Source organism: Salmo salar, chromosome ssa10, assembly GCF_905237065.1.
Source record: "Salmo salar chromosome ssa10, Ssal_v3.1, whole genome shotgun sequence".
In the NCBI taxonomy this organism is placed as follows: domain Eukaryota; kingdom Metazoa; phylum Chordata; class Actinopteri; order Salmoniformes; family Salmonidae; genus Salmo; species Salmo salar.
In genome coordinates, this window is record NC_059451.1 from 119,746,144 (window position 1) to 119,765,213 (window position 19,070).

The window sequence follows — 19,070 nt, forward strand, 5'->3', positions numbered from 1 at the left end:
ATTTTAAAATCAATGCACACAAACAACAAGTTAAAATTGGCAATAAAAATACTTTCTTTCCTCAGGGCCGTGGGGTGAGACAGGGACGCAGTTTGAGCCCCACCCTCTTCAACACACTGTATATATCAATGAATTAGCGAGGTCACTAGAACAGTCTGCAGCACCCGGCCTCACCCTACTGGACTCGGATATCAAATGTTCACTGTTTGCAGATGATCTGGTGCTTCTGTCCCTAAACAAGGAGGGCTTACAACAGCACCTAGAGCTTCTGCACATATTCTGTCAGACCCTGGGTCCTATCTAGACACCGTTGCCCTAGAGCACACCAAGAACTATACATACATCGGCCTAAACATCAGCGCCACAGGTAACTTCCACAAGACTGTGAACAATCTAAGAGTCAAGACAAGAAAGTCCTTCTACGCCATCTAAAGGAACATCAAACTCAACATCCCACTGAGGATCTGGCAAAAAATACTTACAGAACCTCTATAGTTGTGAGGTCTGGCTTCCACTCACCAACCAAGAGTTCACAAAATGGGACAAACACCCAATTGAGACTCTGCATGCAGAATTCTGCAAAACTATACTTTGTGTACAATGCAAAACCCCAAACAATGCAGAGCAGAACTAGGAATATACACACTATCATCAAAATCCAGCAAAGAGCTGTTAAATTCTATGCCCATACATTCCACCACAAAGCCCTCACATACAGAGAGATGAACGTGGAGAAGAGTCCCCTCAGCCACACTCTTTACAAAAATAAACAGACTCCACAGAGCCTTAGGACAGCAACACGGTTCGACCCAACCAAATTATGAGAAAGCAAAAAGAAAACTATTTGACACACTGGAAAGAATCCACCAAGAAACTGAGCAGATACAATAGGAACGCTATTTGGCCCTAAACAGAGAGTTCACAGTTCACCCTCTCCGCTATGCAATCTGGTTTCAGAGCTGGTCATGGGTGCACCTCAGCCACGCTCAAGGTCCTAAACGACATCGTAACCGCCATCGATAAGAAACAATACTGTGCTGCCGTATTCATTGACCTGGCCAAAGCTTTTGACTCTGGTAATCACCACATCCTCATCGGCAGACTCAGTAGCCTTGGTTTCTCAAACGATTGCGTCGCCTGGTTCACCAACTACTTCTCTGATAGAGTTCAGTGTGTCAAATCGGAGGGCCTGCTGTCCGGACCTCTGGCAGTCTATATGGGGGTACCACAGGGTTCAATTCTTGGGCCAACTCTTTTCTCTGTATACATCAATGATGTCGCTCTTGCTGCTGGTGAATCTCTGATCCACCTCTATGCAGACAACACCATTCTGTATACTTCTGGCCCTTCTTTGGACACTGTGTTAACAACCCTCCAGACGAGCTTCAATGCCATACAACTCTCCTTCCGTGGTCTCCAACTGCTCCTAAATACAAGTAAAACTAAATGCATGCTCTTCAACCGATCGCTGCCTGCACCTGCCCGCCTGTCCAGCATCACTTCTCTGGATGGTTCTGACTTAGAATTTGTGGACAACTACAAATACCTAGGTGTCTGGTTAGACTGTAAACTCTCCTTCCAGACTCACATCAAACATCTCCAATCCAAAGTTAAAGCTAGAATTGGCGTCCTATTTCGCAACAAAGCATCCTTCACTCATGCTGCCAAACATACCCTCGTAAAACTGACCATCCTACCAATCCTCGACTTCGGCGATGTCATTTACAAAACAGCCTCCAATACCCTACTCAACAAGCTGGATGCAGTCTATCACAGTGCCATCCGTTTTGTCACCAAAGCCCCATAATATACCCACCACTGCGACCTGTACACATTGGCTCCAGGTCATCTACAAGACCCTGCTAGGTAAAGTCCCATCTTATCTCCGCTCACTGGTCACCATAGCAGCACCCACCTGTAGCACGCGCTCCAGCAGGTATATCTCTCTGGTCACCCCTAAAGCCAACTCCTCCTTTGGTCGTCTCTCCTTCCAGTTCTCTGCTGCCAATGACTGGAACTAACTACAAAAATCTCTGAAACTGGAAACACTTATCTCCCTCACTAGATTTAAGCACCAGCTGTCAGAGCAGCTCACAGATCACTGCACCTGTACATAGCCCATCTATAATTTAGCCCAAACTACTACCTCTTCCCCTACTGTATTTATTTATTTTATTTATTTTGCTCCTTTGCACCATATTATTTATATTTTAACTTTGAACTTTCTTCAAATAACAAATCTACCATTCCAGTGTTTTACTTGCTATACTGTATTTACTCTGCCACCATGGCCTTTTTTGCCTTTACCTCCCTTATCTCACATCATTTGCTCACATTGTATATAGTCTTATTTTTCTACTGTATCATTGATTGTATGTTGTTTTACTCCATGTGTAACTCTGTGTTTTTGTATGTTGTCGAACTGCTTTGCTTTATCTTGGCCAGGTCGGAATTGTAAATGAGAACTTGTTCTCAACTTGCCTACCTGGTTAAATAAAGGTGAAATAAAAATAAAATAAAAATAAACAGTGGCAGAATACCTGACCACTGTGACTGAACCAAAATTAAGAAAATCCTTGACTATGTACAGACTCAGTAGTGGCTCACCACTCACCAGCGTCGGCGGGGTAGAGAGAGAGAGAAAGAGAGAGAGATAAAGATAGAGCATAGCCTTGCTATTGAGAAAGGCCGCCGTAGGCAGACCTGGCTCTCAAGAGAAGACAAACTATGTACACACTGCCCACAAAATGAGGTGGAAACTGAGCTGCACTTCCTAACCTCCTGCCAAATGTATGACCATATTAGAGACACATATTTCCCTCAGATTACATAGACCCACAAAGAATTCGAAAACAAACCCAATTTTGATAAACTCCCATATCTATTTGGTGAAATACCATAGTGTGCCATCACAGCAGCAAGATGTGTGACCTGTTGCCACAAGAAAAGGTCAACCCATATTAATGTTTATAGAGAGAGGGAGAGACAGAGACAGAGAGACAAAGAGAGAGAGAGAGAGAGAGAGAGAGAGAGAGAGAGAGAGCAAGAGAGAGAGAGAGAGGGGGGGAGACAGAGACAGAGAGACAAAGAGAGAGAGAGAAAGAGAGAGAGAGAGGGGGAGAGACAGAGACAGAGAGAGAGAGAGAGAGAGAGTGAGAGACAGAGACAAGAGAGAGAGAGAGAGAGAGAGAGAGAGAGAGAGAGAGAGAGAGAGAGAGAGAAAGAAAGTGAGAGGGGGAGAGACAGAGACAGAGAGACAAAGAGAGAGAGAGAGAGGGGGGGACAGAGACATAGTGAGTGGCATTGGCAGACTGGCACTAAGAGACCCCACCTGTACTGTGACAAGGTGTTACGTTATGTAGTCACAGTGTGTAACAGCTCTTACAGTCAAATCAACATCTGGAGGCAGAAGGGAGAGCAGGGGTAGACAGCTGCTCAATTTCCTGGCTCTATGGAACCCTAAGCAAGTGCACAAACACACACTTGCACACATGCAATGCACTCTCACGTATGAACGAGCATACGAACACACACAGGGAAGGGAGAAAAAAAATTCTAGACCACTTTTACTCCACACACAGAGATGCCTACAAAGCTCTCCCTCGCCCTCCATTTGGCAAATCTGACCATAATTCTATCCTCCTGATTCCTGCTTACACGCAAAAATTAAAGCAGGAAGCTCCAGTGACTCTATAAAACAAGTGGTCAGATGAAGCAGATGCTAAACCACAGGACTGTTTTGCTAGCACAGACTGGGAATGTGTTCCGGGATTCTTCCGATGGCATTGAGGAGTACATCACTGTCACTGGCGTCGTATTGAATAGACCAAGGTGCAGCGTGGCTAGTGCTCATTCTTGATTCTTTAATGAAGAACACTTTACAAAAATAACAAAAACGACCAACAGTTCCGTCAGGTACAACAACTAAATGGAAAATAACCACCCACGAAACCCAAAGGAAAACAGGCTGCCTAAGTATGGCTTCCAATCAGAGACAACGAAAGACACCTGCCTCTGATTGGAAACCATACTCGGCCAAACATAAAAACGAAACATAGAAATAGAAAACTACAATAAAATCCCCTAGAACCAAAAACCCCAAGACACAAAACAACCCCCCTGCCACGCCCTGACCATACTACTATGGCAAATGACCCTTTTCACTGGTCAGGACGTGACAATCACATCAGTCACTGACTTTATCAATAAGTGCATCGAGGACATAATCCCCACAGTGACTGTACGAACATACCCCAACCATGGATTACAGGCAGCATTGAGCTAAAGAGTAGAGCTGCCGCTTTCAAGGAGCGGGATTCTAACCAGGAAGCTTATAAGGAATCACGTTATGCTTTCCGATGAACCATCAAACAGGCTAAGCGTCAAAACAGGACTAAGATTGAATCGTACTATACCGGCTCCGACGCTCGTTGGATGTGGATGCTTGCAAACTATTATAGACTACAAAAGGAAGCACAGCCGAGAGCTGCCCAGTGACACGAGCCTATCAGACAAAAATAAATAACTTCTATGTTCTCTTCGAGGCAAATAACACTGAGACATGCATGAGAGTATCAGCTGTTCCAGATGACTGTATGATTACGCTCTCCGCAGCCGATGTAAGATCTTTAAACAGGTCAACATGCACAAGGCCGCTCGGCCAGAAGGATTACCAGGACGTGTACTCCGAGCATGCGCTGACCAACTGGCAAGTGTCTTCACTGACATTTTCAACCTCTCCCTGTCTGAGTCTGTAATACCAACACATTTCAAACAGACCACCATAGTCCCTGAGCTCAAGAATACTAAGGTAACCTGCCTAAATGACTACCGACCCATAGCACTCACGCCTGTAGCCATGAAATGCTTTGCACTCCAATTTGCATACCGCCCCAACAGAGCCACAGATGATGCAATCTCTATTGCACGCCACACTACCCTTTCCCACCTGGACAAAAAGAACACCTATGTGAGAATGCTATTCATTGACTACAGCTCAGCGTTCAACACCATAGTGCCCTCAAAGCTCATCACTAAGCTAAGGACCCTGGGACTAAACACCTCCGTCTTCAACTGGATCCTGGGCTTCCTGACGGGCCGCCCCCAGGTGGTGAGGGTAGGTAACGACACATCCGCCATGCTGATCCTCAACACTGGAGCTCCCCAGGGGTGCGTGCTCAGTCCCCTCATGTACTCCCTGTTCACTCATGACTGCACGGCCAGGCACGACCCCAACACCGTCATTAAGTTTGCTGATGACACAACAGTGGTAGGCCTGATCACCAACAACGAGGAGACAGCCTATAGGGAGGAGGACAGAGACCTGACCATGTGATGCAAGGACAACAACCTCTCCCTCAACGTAATCAAGACAAAGGAGATGATTGTGGACTACTGGAAAAGGAGGACTGAGCACGCCCCCATTCTCATCGACGGGGCTGTAGTGGAGCAGGTTGAGAGCTTAAATTTCCTTGCCGTCCACATCACCAACCAACTAACATGTTCCAAGCACACCAAGACAGTTGTGAAGAGAGCACAACTGTCCTATTCCCCCTCAGGAGACTGAAAAGATTTGGCATGTGTCCTCAGATCCTCAAAAAGTTTAACAGCTGCACCATCGAGAGCATCCTGATGGGTTGTATCACTGCCTGGTATGGCAACTGCTCGGCCTCCAACCGCAAGGCACTACAGAGGGTAATGCGTACGGCCCAATACATCACCGGGGCCAAGCTTCCTGACATCCAGGACCTCTATATCAGAGGAAGGCCCTAAAAATGTCAAAGACTCCAGACACTCTAGTCATAGACTGTTCTCTCTGCTACCGCACCGCAAGCGGTACCGGAGCACCAAGTCTAGGTCCAACAGGTTTCTTAACAGCTTCTACCCTCAAGCCATAAGACTCCTGAACAGCTAATCAAACTATCAGACTATTTGCATTGCCCCCCCCCTCCCCACGCTGCTGCTACTCCCTGTTATTATCTATGCATTGCCACTTTAAATAACTCTACCTACATGTACATAATTACCTCAATTGTAATTGTACCTCAACTGTATATAGCCCCGCTATTGTTATTTACTGCTGCTCTTGAATTATTTGTTATTCTTATCTCTTACTTTTTTGGGGGGGTTATATTCTTAAAACTGCATTGTTGGTTAAGGGCTTGTAAGTAAGCATTTCACTGTAAGGTCTACTACACCTGTTGTATTCAGCATTTCACTGTAAGGTCTACTACACCTGTTGTATTCAGCATTTCACTGTAAGGTCTACTACACCTGTTGTATTCAGCATTTCACTGTAAGGTCTACTACACCTGTTGTATTCAGCATTTCACTGTGAGGTCTACACCTGTTGTATTCAGCATTTCACTGTAAGGTCTACTACACCTGTTGTATTCAGCATTTCACTGTGAGGTCTACACCTGTTGTATTCAGCATTTCACTGTAAGGTCTACTACACCTGTTGTATTCAGCATTTCACTGTAAGGTCTACTACACCTGTTGTATTCAGCATTTCACTGTGAGGTCTACACCTGTTGTATTCAGCATTTCACTGTGAGGTCTACACCTGTTGTATTCAGCACATGTGACAAACACAATTTGATTTGATTTGATCCTGTATCCCCCATCTCGAGCTGCCTCTAGGGAGTCTGTCTGACAGCAGTCCCCACCATGTTACCACTACTACAGATATAATAGCAGTCAAATGAATTATGGAGCTGTCTCTTTACACCGAGGTTCACTTTACTAAAACCATTCTGCTGTCAGTCCCTCTCAGTGCACCCTTCACTTCCTTTCCCTCTCTCTCTCTCTCTCTCTCTCAGCTTTCCCTTCAGCCTCTTAGCTTTCCCTTCAGCCTCTCAACTTTCCCGTCAGCCTCTCAGCTTTTCCGTCAGCCTCTCAGCTTTCCCGTCAGCCTCTCAACTTTCCCGTCAGCATCTCAGCTTTTCCGTCAGCATCTCAGCTTTCCCGTCAGCCTCTCAGCTTTCCCGTCAGCCTCTCCGCTTTCCCGTCAGCCTCTCACTTGCCCTCTTTTCTGTCTACTCTCTCTCTCTCTTTATCTCTCTCTGTGATTATCTCTCTCTTTCTGTGTTGCTCTGTTTGTTTTCCCCTTCCTACTGAATCCTAACACTCTGTCAATTATGGTCTCATTATAACCTCTTGAGCTTTGCGTTCAATCACCCCCCATTCCTCAAAATGCACACTGATCACATGAAAGGCCACATCTTTAATAATAAACCTACATCTGTTTCCCCTTCCTATTAGTATTCAACCCTGACTTCATGTGAAAGCAGCAGAGCTAGTATGGGAGAAGTTTCTATTTCAGTGGAATGGTCAAACAGACCTAGACGGGAGGCCGGAGACTGGAGAGAATAGAGGCTGGTTCCCAAATCCCTACACAAGTGCACTACTTTTGACCAGAGCCCTATAGGGTCCTGGTCAAAAGTAGTGCACTACATAGGGAGTAGGGTTTTATTTGGGACATAACTGGAGTGTAGAGCTGACCGAAGTGGTCTATTGAGTCTCTCCATCTTCCTTCTCCTTCCATTTCTTGGCATGAAAATTGCAGATAATAGCCAACCAAAGTCCCAAAGTGCCTGCATCACTCTTGTGTATGGGATGTTGGGTTGGAGAGATAGTGGCACACAGTGTGTGTGTGTGTGTGTGTGTGTGTGTGTGTGTGTGTGTGTGTGTGTGTGTGTGTGTGTGTGTCCACAGAGCAGAGTGAGGGTGATTGAGGAGATTGATTTCTAATTAAACGGCTGGTTTCTGTAATGAAAGAGTTGAGTAGGGTCTCTAATGGCAACAAAGTGTGTGTGTGTGTGTGTGTGTGTGTGTGTGTGTGTGTGTGTGCGTGCGTGCGTGCGTGCGTGCGTGCGTGCGTGCGTGTGTGTGTGTGTGTATGCATGTGTGTCCATGCGTCCTTGTGCATGCTTGTGCGTGTGTACGTGTGCTTGATTCCATCCATGTGTGTAGAGTAGGTTCTCTACTGGCAGCAGCTCCCCTCTCCCCCATCCCCACTCTCCTCCCACCCCCAGCAGGTCCCTTCTCCCCCATCCCCACTCTCCTCCCACCCCTAGCAGGTCCCCTCTCCCCATCCCCACTCTCCTCCCACCCCCAGCAGGTCCCCTCTCCCCCATCCCCACTCTCCTCCCACCCCCAGCAGCTCCCCTCTCCCCCATCCCCACTCTCCTCCCACCCCCAGCAGGTCCCCTCTCCCCATCCCCACTCTCCTCCCACCCCCAGCAGGTCAATGGTAGAACAGTTCCCCTGACACCCAGTCTTAATCACACCAACCATGTTTAACGACAATCACACCATTGCCCGTAATTAACATCCCCCTCTCCTTTCTGCTCTCCCCCATCCCCTCCTCCCCCTCTCCTTTCTGCTCTCCCCCATCCCCTCCTCCCCCTCTCCCCATCCCCTCTTCCCACTCTCCTCTCCCCATCCCCTCCACCACCTCTCCTCTCCCCCATGCCCTCCTCCCCCTCTCCTTTCTCCTCTCACCCATTCCCACTACCCTCTCGCCCTCCTCCCTCTCTCTTCTCCCCCATCCACACTCCCCTCCCACCTCGTCCAGTAACACATTTAACCTACCTATTAGTCTGTCTGTCTCTGAGACTTCGACCGATGCGCGGGAGGGATGCATATACATCTGGTTCAGATTCTCCTGTACTGTAGTTCTCAGGCCTACCGATCCAGTCTGGTAGTTCTCAGGCCTACCGATCCAGTCTGGTAGTTCTACTGGTCCAGTCTGGTAGTTCTCAGGCCTACTGGTCCAGTCTGGTAGTTCTCAGGCCTACCGATCCAGTCTGGTAGTTCTACTGGTCCAGTCTGGTAGTTCTCAGGCCTACTGGTCAAGTCTGGTAGTTCTACTGGTCCAGTCTGGTAGTTCTACTGGTCCAGTCTGGTAGTTCTCAGGCCTACCGATCCAGTCTGGTAGTTCTCAGGCCTACCGATCCAGTCGGGTAGTTCTCAGGCCTACTGGTCCAGTCTGGTAGTTCTCAGGCCTACTGGTCCAGTCTGGTGGTTCTACTGGTCCAGTCTGGTAGTTCTCAGGCCTACTGGTCCAGTCTGGTGGTTCTACTGGTCCAGTCTGGTAGTTCTCAGGCCTACCGATCCAGTCTGGTAGTTCTCAGGCCTACCGATCCAGTCTGGTAGTTCTCCGGCCTACCGATCCAGTCTGGTAGTTCTCAGGCCTTCTGATCCAGTCTATCAGTTCTACTGGTCCAGTCTGGTAGTTCTCAGGTCTACTGGTCTAGTCTGGTAGTTCTCAGGCCTACCGATCCAGTCTAGTATTTCTACTGGTCCAGTCTGGTAATTCTACTGGTCCAGTCTGGTAGTTCTACTGGTCCAGTCTAGTATTTCTACTGATCCAGTCTGTTAGTTCTACTGGTCCAGTCTGTTAGTTCTTCTGGTCCAGTCTGGTAGTTCTCAGGCCTACTGGCCCAGTCTGTTAATTCTACTGATCCAGTCTGGTAGTTCTACTGGACCTGTCTGGGTAGTTCTACTGGTCCATCTAATAGTTATACTGTTCCAGTCTTGTAGTTCCTATGTTCCAGTCTTGTAGTTCCTATTTTCCAGTCTGGTAGTTCTAGTGGTCCAGTCTGGTAGTTCTAGTGGTCCAGCCTGGTAGTTCTAGTGGTCCAGTCTAGTAGTTCTACTGATCCAGTCTACTATTTATACTGGTCCTGTCTGGTAGTTCTCAGGCCTACTGATCCAGTCTGGTAGTTCTACTGGTCCAGTCTAGTATTTCTACTGGTCCAGTCTGGTAATTCTACTGGTCCAGTCTGGTAATTCTACTGGTCCAGTCTGGTAATTCTACTGGTCCAGTCTGGTAGTTCTAGTGGTCCAGTCTAGTAGTTCTACTGGTCCAGTCTGGTAGTTCTACTGGTCCTGTCTGGTAGTTCTCAGGTCTACTGGTCCAGTCTGTAAAGTGCACTAGTGACCCAATTTGCATCCTTCAGATTGCCAATCAGACAGAGGTTCAGATTGCTAATCAGAGCCAATCAGACAGAGGTTAGGTAGGCCTATTATTTGGTTGGTTGAGCCTGTGCCTTTTAATGTTGATGTGTGTCTGGGGGCGGAAGGGGTGTGAAAATGACAGAGGACAAAACTGACAAGTATCTGCTATTTATATATTCAATTTCACAGCTTCACATAATTATGCCCATTATCACATATCTACTCCTAAAAAAAGTACCCATGTCTTTTAAAATCAACACTAGCATATCCAGGTGGCTAGTGTTTCTAGTCTCCATCACTACTTAGAAGGAGTAAATAGGAGGTGTAGACTGTGATAATTGTTGAGGTGCAAGGAGGGAGCCAGGTGGGAGCCAGCCTCATTCCCTTCTTTAGTCCCAGTGGGGTAGAATCCACCAGTACCACAGGCAAGGTGACAGAGACAACTCTGAATGGAGGTGACAGAAACCAGGCCACATTAGAGAACAGAGAGAAACAGAACAGGTCTGTGTAAGTCTGGCTGGACCAGGTTTGGAATATGGAAGCCAGAGCTATGGAGAGGAATGACCAATGACTGCTGTCAATGGTCTATAGTTTCTTCCAGAGGAAAGGGCCTATAGAATGACATCTCACACATTCTCAGAGTGTGTGTAACAACTTTGTGTGTGTATGTGTGTGTTCTACAGCGGTAATACAGACCATAATCAAACACCTGAACCAATAGGTGTGAGACAGACAGAGGTTCCCGGGGAATTGATACCTTCTGAACAGACATTTTCCTGGGACTGAAATAAAAACGGTAACTGGTACATTCACTTTCCCTTTTTTTTTCAAAATTCAGTCTTCTCTGAAAATGTTTTATTCCCAAATTCAGTCTTCTCTGAAAATGTTTTATTCCCAAATTCAGTCTTCTCTGAAAATGTTTTATTCCCAAATTCCTCTGCTCATCTCAGTGTGAACTGGGACAAACATGGATGCTCTTGGATGTTCCAAAAGCCTGACAATAGAAGACTGGCAGAACTCTTCAGATATCCATCATCACCACCATCTTCATCATCCTCATCATTGTCATCATCATCATCTCCAGGCGTGGGAGTGCCTAGATTAGTGGACGTGTGGGTTGGGATGGGGGAATACGGCTGCAGGGACAGGGGGGGTGTTAAAGCTACACGGGTACATGGTGAGGGCTGGGGGTGTAGTCGGTGAGGGCTGGGGGTGTAGTCGGTGAGGGCTGGGGGTACATGGTGAGGGCTGGGGGTGTAGTCGGTGAGGGCTGGGGGTGTAGTCGGTGAGGGCTGGGGGTGTAGTCGTGAGGGCTGGGGGTACATGGTGAGGGCTGGGGTGTAGTCGGTGAGGGCTGGGGGTGTAGTCGTGAGGGCTGGGGGTACATGGTGAGGGCTGGGGTGTAGTCGGTGAGGGCTGGGGGTGTAGTCGTGAGGGCTGGGGTGTAGTCGGTGAGGGCTGGGGGTGTAGTCGTGAGGGCTGGGGGTACATGGTGAGGGCTGGGGGTGTAGTCGGTGAGGGCTGGGGGTGTAGTCGGTGAGGGCTGGGGGTGTAGTCGGTGAGGGCTGGGGGTACATGGTGAGGGCTGGGGGTGTAGTCGGTGAGGGTAGAGACGAGGACAAGGACCTGTTGGGGTAGGTAGGTTGGTTGGTTGGTTGGTAGGTTGGTTGAGATAAAGAATAGCAGAGGTTAGGCCGGGGAAGGTTGGTCGGGGGTTGGTTGGTTGAGATAAAGAATAGCTGAGGTTAGGCCGGGGAAGGTTGGTCGGGGGTTGATTGGTAGGTTGGTTGAGATAAAGAATAGCAGAGGTTAGGCCGGGGAAGGTTGGTCGGGGGTTGGTTGGTTGAGATAAAGAATAGCTGAGGTTAGGCCGGGGAAGGTTGGTCGGGGGTTGATTGGTAGGTTGGTTGGTTAAGATAAAGAATAGCTGAGGTTAGGCCGAGGAAGGTCGGTCGAGGGTTGATTGGTTGAGATAAAGAATAGCAGAGGTTAGGCCGGGGAAGGTCGGTCGGGGGTTGATTGATGGCATTTTGTACTGTAGGACGACGATTAGCTTGTTTCCAGAGGGTCGAGCTAGATAATGTTAGTTGTCTTCAACGAGCATTCACACAATACTTTTTCCAATGCCATATGTATGCTCCATGGAAGCACACAGGGAGGAAGTGAACTCCATTTCTCTAAGGGACATATCAAAATGTATTGGGGGGGGGGGGGCTGGTCCAACTCCCACAAATAACAATAACTGCAACCCTGCGTTTCTAAATGTGGATATTGACTTCAGCATGCTTTTGTGGCACGGTTGAAGGTTGGGGGTTCGCTGACCACAACAGACAAGTTCACTCTCCTTGCCTGTTACACTACAATCAGAGCTGGCTACAGATAATGATCAGCTAGGACGAAATCAGATTTTCAACATTTTGATGCCATATTTATAATTATATAGAATATATGCAACACAATTTCCACCAACAGGTTTCTGTGCCTATGCACCATACAACCAATAAACAAAGCATGCAAACTTCCGGCACTTCAATATCATGGTTTGCGTTTTCAACACTACAATAAATAGACTATGTCAATCCAGACAAACAGAAAACACATCCCTCTCTACCTTGTAGTCTTACCCAGTATGGAAGGCTTGGCTTGACAATCCAGACAAACAGAAAACACATCCCTCTCTAACTTGTAGTCTTACCCAGTATGGAAGGCTTGGCTTGACAATCCAGACAAACAGAAAACACATCCCTCTCTACCTTGTAGTCTTACCCAGTATGGAAGGCTTGGCTTGACAATCCAGACAAACAGAAAACACATCCCTCTCTACCTTGTAGTCTTACCCAGTATGGAAGACTTGGCTTGACAATCCAGACAAACAGAAAACACATCCCTCTCTACCTTGTAGACTTACCCAGTATGGAAGGCTTGGCTTGACAATCCAGACAAACAGTAAACACATCCCTCTCTACCTTGTAGTCTTACCCAGTATGGAAGGCTTGGCTTGACAATCCAGACAAACAGAAAACACATCCCTCTCTACCTTGTAGACTTACCCAGTATGGAAGGCTTGGCTTGACAATCCAGACAAACAGTAAACACATCCCTCTCTACCTTGTAGTCTTACCCAGTATGGAAGGCTTGGCTTGACAATCCAGACAAACAGAAAACACATCCCTCTCTACCTTGTAGACTTACCCAGTATGGAAGGCTTGGCTTGACAATCCAGACAAACAGTAAACACATCCCTCTCTACCTTGTAGTCTTACCCAGTATGGAAGGCTTGGCTTGACAATCCAGACAAACAGAAAACACATCCCTCTCTACCTTGTAGTCTTACCCAGTATCGAAGGCTTGATAATCTCTGAACGTCATTAAACTTTTTGGTGTTTTGTAACAGATGACTCTATCCATTCATCAATTGGCAGCTGCACAGTTTGGATTGATTGATTGATTGATTTTATTTGTCAGTAAAAAAAAAAAATACATACAGTTTATATACACAAAGATTTCTAAAAGTGACTGGGTTTCCACTGTCGTTCCTATTTTTTACGTAACTACATTTACAATTACATAGATACATTACATAGATACATTACATATATAGTGGGGCGGCAGGTAGCCTAGTGGTTAGAGTGTTGAGCCAGTAACTGTAAGGTTGCTAGATCGAATCCCCGAGCTGACAAGGTATAACATATGACTACCATTATATGTTGTTCTGCACCTGAACAAGGCAGTTAACCCACTGTTCCTAGGCTGTCATTGTAAATAAGAATTTGATCTTAACTAAAAATGCATGAAAAACAAAAAAAACTATCAACAAAGAATAGGGATAAATAAAAAATATATGGAGATACATTATAGAGACAAAAAAATGCTCAACCTCCACATGAGTATGAGGGGCGAGTATAAGTTTGTTTGGCTGGTAGTTTATTCTTTAGAGATTTGGGGCTGCTGGTGAACCATGATGTGCAGGCATAATGATGTGCAGGCATAATGATGTGCAGGCATAATAAGAAAGATTGGCACCAGAGGGAATGACTGCCGTTTTATGGGATCCTAACCAACTGTGCTATTTTGTGTGTTTTTTCGCATTGTTTGTAACTTATTTTGTACATAATGTTGCTGCTAGCGTCTCTTATGACCGAAAAGAGCTTCTGGATATCAGAACAGCGATCACTCACCTCGAACTGGACAAAGATTTTTTCTTTAATGAGTCCGACGCGAAGGATATACTGTTTCTCAGAGACCAGGCCCAAATCCCTGTCATTCACGTGAAGAAAAGACGCAGGTACAGGGGGCGGAGATCGGGGTGCCTTGTGAGAATTTGTCTGCGAGTGGGTAACCAGCCTCTACCATCCGTTCTATTGGCAAACATACAATCACTGGAGAATGAACTGGATGAGCTCCATTCGAGACTATCCTACCAACGGGACATTAAAAACTGTAATATCTTATGTTTCACCGAGTCGTGGCTGAACGACGACAAGGATAATATACAGTTGGCTGGGTTTTCCGTGCATCGGCAGGAAAGAACACCTACATCCGGTAAGACGAGGGGTGGTGGTGTGTGTCTATTTGTCAATAACAGCTGATATTGCTCATCTGAGGTAGAGTTCCTCATGATAAACTGTAGACCACACTATCTACCTAGAGAGTTTTCATCTATATTTTTCGTATCTGTCTATTTACCACCACAAACCGATGCTGGCACTAAGACCACACTCAACGAGCTGTCTAAGGCCATAAGCAAACAAGAAAATGCTCATTCAGAAGTGCTGCACCTAGTGGCCGGGGACTTTAATGCAGGCAAACATATCCGTTTTACCTATTTTCTACCAGCATGTCACATGTGCAACCAGAGGAAAAGAAACTCTAGACCACCTTCACTCAACACACAGTGACGCATACAAAGCTCTCCCTCACCCTCCATTTGGCAAATCTGACCATAATTCTATCCTCCTGATTCCTGCTTACAAGCAAAAACTAAAGCAGAAAGTATCAGTGACCCGCTCAATACGGAAGTGGTCAGATGACTACGCGACAGGACTGTTTTGCTAGCACAGACTGGAATATGTTCCCTGATTCATCCAATGGCATTGAGGAGTATAACACCTCAGTCACCGGCTTCATCAATAACTGCATCGACAACGTCATCCCCACAGTGACCGTACGTACATATCTCAACCAGAAGCCTTGGATTACAAGCAACATCCGCATCGAGCTAAAGGGTAGAGCTGCCTCTTTCAAGGAGCGGGACACTAATCCGGATGCTTATAAGAAATCCTGCTATGCCCTCAGACAAACCATCAAACAGGCAAAGATTCAATACAGGACTAAGATTGAATCCTACTTCACCGGCTCTGACGCTCGTTGCTGACTGGTGTAAAATCAAGAACCGAGTATAAAATCGAGAACACAGCCATGCAATCATCATAGACAAACATTGGCAGTAGAACGGCCTTACTGAAGGGATCAGTGACTTTCACTGTGGCACCGTCATAGGATGCCACCTTTCCAACAAGAAAGTTCATCAAATTTCTTCCCTGCTAGAGCTGCCCCGGTCAACTGTACGTTTTTTTTTTTTTTTGTGAAGAGGAAACATCTACAGTGGCTTGCGAAAGTATTCACCCCCCTTGGCATTTTTCCTATTTTGTTGCCTTACAACCTGGAATTAAATTTGATTTTTTTTTGGGGGGGGGGTTGTGTCATTTGATTTACACAACATGCCTACCACTTTGAAGATGCAACATATTTTCTATTGTGGAACAAACAAGAAATAAGACAAAGAAACAGAAAACATGAGCATGCATAACTATTCAAACCCCCAAAATAAATACTTTGTAGAGCCACCTTTCTCAGCAATTACAGCTGCAAGTCTCTTGGGGTATGTCTCTATAAGCTTGGCACATCTAGCCACTGGGAATTTTGCCCATTCTTCAAGGCAAAACTGCTCCAGCTCCAAAACTGCTCCAGCTCCAAGGGGGATGAATACGGCCATATTACCATAATAATGTTTATATACTAGCCTCAGCTATGAGACTTACATCTAAATAGTTGTATAAAATGAATGAATAAGGATAGAACTGTTTGTGATATTGTGCAATGTGATTTTGGACAGTTAATGCAGGAAACTCCAATTCCCTTTGGAGTCTTAACTAAGTCATCGGCACGCCCCCAGGGACACAGACAGGACCTGGCGTCATGTGACAGCCTTTTTTACGTTCAGTATATAAACCCCCACCCAGGGTTTATTTCCTAAGACCAGGCCTCCACTCCATTACGAGTTGGCTAATAGGTTTGACCATGCATCCCTCTACAGAACTTTAACCATATCACGTGGTTAAACTATTAGACTATCGATACAGAATAAGAACAAGTCTTTGATATTAATTACTAGTCTGCAGCTAGGAATTCGGTATCATTGAACGCGAAGACCGACAACCGCCGGAAACATCTGTCCTATAACGACATGAACGAATGTCGCTTTGAAAGATCCATTCTAACCAAGAGAGAGAGAGAGAGAGAGAGAGAGAGAGAGAGAGAATTCTCCAACAGAACGACCTTTCCAACAAAGATCCCGACGACACACTGAGCGTAAATATATATATTGATTGCAATTGTTCCCGAATGAGTGAGCGTTCATGTGCAAAGGGTTAGCATTTCAATTGTTATAATTATCAACTCTGTAGTGCCTTCTCAGCTGACCCCAACTCCCCTTTTGTTTATTAACCTGTTAGGGCTAGGGGGCAGCATTTGCACGTCTGGATAAAAAAAATGTACCCGATTTAATCTGGTTACTAATCCTACCCAGTAACTACAATATGCATATACTTATTATATATGGATAGAAAACACTCTAAAGTTTCTAAAACTGTTTGAATGGTGTCTGTGAGTATAACAGAACTCATTTGGCAGGCAAAACCCTGAGACATTTTCTGACAGGAAGTGGATACCTGATGTGTTGTATTGACTTTAAACCTATCCCATTGAAAAACACAGGGGCTGAGGAATATTTTGGCACTTCCTATTGCTTCCACTAGATGTCACCAGCCTTTACAAAGTGTTTTGAGTCTTCTGGAGGGAGATCTGACCGAACAAGAGCCATGGAACGATGATGTCCCATTAGACACCTGGCGCGCGAGTTCATGTTGGGTACCCTCGTTCCAATACGTTATAAAAGAGTATGCATTCGTCCACCTTGAATATTATTCATGTTCTGGTTAAAAAGGCCCTAATGATTTATGCTATACAACGTTTGACATGTTTGAACGAACGTAAATATATTTTTTCCCCTCGTTCATGACGAGAAGTCCGGCTGGCTTAGATCATGTGCTAACAAGACGGAGATTTTTGGACATAAATGATGAGCTTTTTTGAACAAAACTACATTCGTTATGGACCTGTGATACCTGGAAGTGACATCTGATGAAGAGAATCAAAGGTAATGGATTATTTACATAGTATTTTCGATTTTAGATCTCCCCAACATGACGTCTAGTCTGTATCGCAACGCATATTTTTCTGGGCGCAGTGCTCAGATTATTGCAAAGTGTGATTTCCCAGTAGGGTTATTTTTAAATCTGGCAAGTTGATTGCGTTCAAGAGATGTAAATCTATAATTCTTTAAATGACAATATAATATTTGACCAATGTTTTCTAATTTTAATTATTTAATTTGTGACGCTGACTTGACTGCCGGTTATTGGAGGGAAACGATTTCCTCAACATCAATGCCATAGTAAAACGCTGTTTTTGGATATAAATATGAACTTGATAGAACTAAAAATGCATGCATTGTCTAACATAATGTCCTAGGAGTGTCATCTGATGGAGATTGTAAAAGGTTAGTGCATCATTTTAGCTGGTTTTATGGTTTTGGTGACCCTGTCTTTGACTTGACAAAACATTACACACAACTCTTGTAAATGTACTGTCCTAACATACTCTAAATTTATGCTTTCGCCGTAAAACCTTTTTGAAATCGTAAAACGTGGTTAGATTAAGGAGATGTTTATCTTTCAAATGGTGTAAAATAGTTGTATTTTTGAAAAATGTGAATTTTGACATTTATTTGGATTCAAATTTGCCGCTCTTGAAATGCACCTGCTGTTGATGGAGTGCACCACGGGTGGCACGCTAGCGTCCCACCTAGCCCATAGAGGTTAACAAGCCGCCATGCCGGTTTAGCCCACTAGGGCACATTCCTCTACCATTTCTTTGTAACGATACCTACTGTTTTATGTGCCTTTCTGTGAAGTACTTAGTTTAGTAAATAAATGATTTTAAGACAATTGATGTATGGATGACTCAGTGAAGACTGGGTTCGTGCAGATAACCAACAATTTACGACGTTTGGAATGAGACTGACGAGGTAAAGAATACATCATAAATCAGAAGACTCAGATCAGATATTATGATATCTGAAAGTTATATTAGGAAAATTATAACTTTGTAATCTGAATATTTTCCTTGGTGCCCCGACCTCCTAGTTAATTACAGTTACATGATTAATCAGGTTAATCGCGTAATAATAATTACAGAGAGTTATTTGATAAACATGTCTTCAGTTTTAATGATGCCAAAGACACGACATTGTGGAAGAACTTGACTGGCCTGCATAAAGCTCCGACCTCAACCCCATTGAACCCCTTGAATTGGAACACCAACTGCGAGCCAGGCCTGATCGCCCAACATCAGTGCCCAACCTCACTAATGCTCTCGTGTCTGAATGGAAGCAAGTCCCCCGCAGCAATTTTCTAACATCTAGCGGAAAGCCTTCCCAGAAGAGTGGAGGCTGTTATAGCAGCAAAGGAGGTACCAACTCCATATTAATGCCTATGATTTTGGAATGAGATGTTCAATGAGCAAGTGTCCACATACTTTTGGTAATGTGGTGTATATAAGGAAGAGAACTTAGGCCTAACCCCAGTGAGATAGAGAGAGACAGAGATATGCCAGTGGCATGCTACGACATTGACATGCATTTCTTTATGTCATATGCCTGCTGCATCTGCTATACAGATATAGATGTACAGAAGGAGGCTAATTAGTTAATTTTCTAACAGAATATTTTGTATAAAGATAAGCATTATATTGTTAGATTATAGGAG

At 45.3% G+C, this 19,070-nt stretch overlaps 1 protein-coding gene across 6 annotated transcripts in view; it reads right to left on the reverse strand.

Moving 5' to 3' along the window:
• The window catches only part of LOC106561737 (reelin), a 331,862-nt gene that overhangs the window by 289,919 nt on the left and 22,873 nt on the right, over nucleotides 1-19,070 (reverse strand). The gene's annotated exons all lie outside the window — the stretch shown is intronic.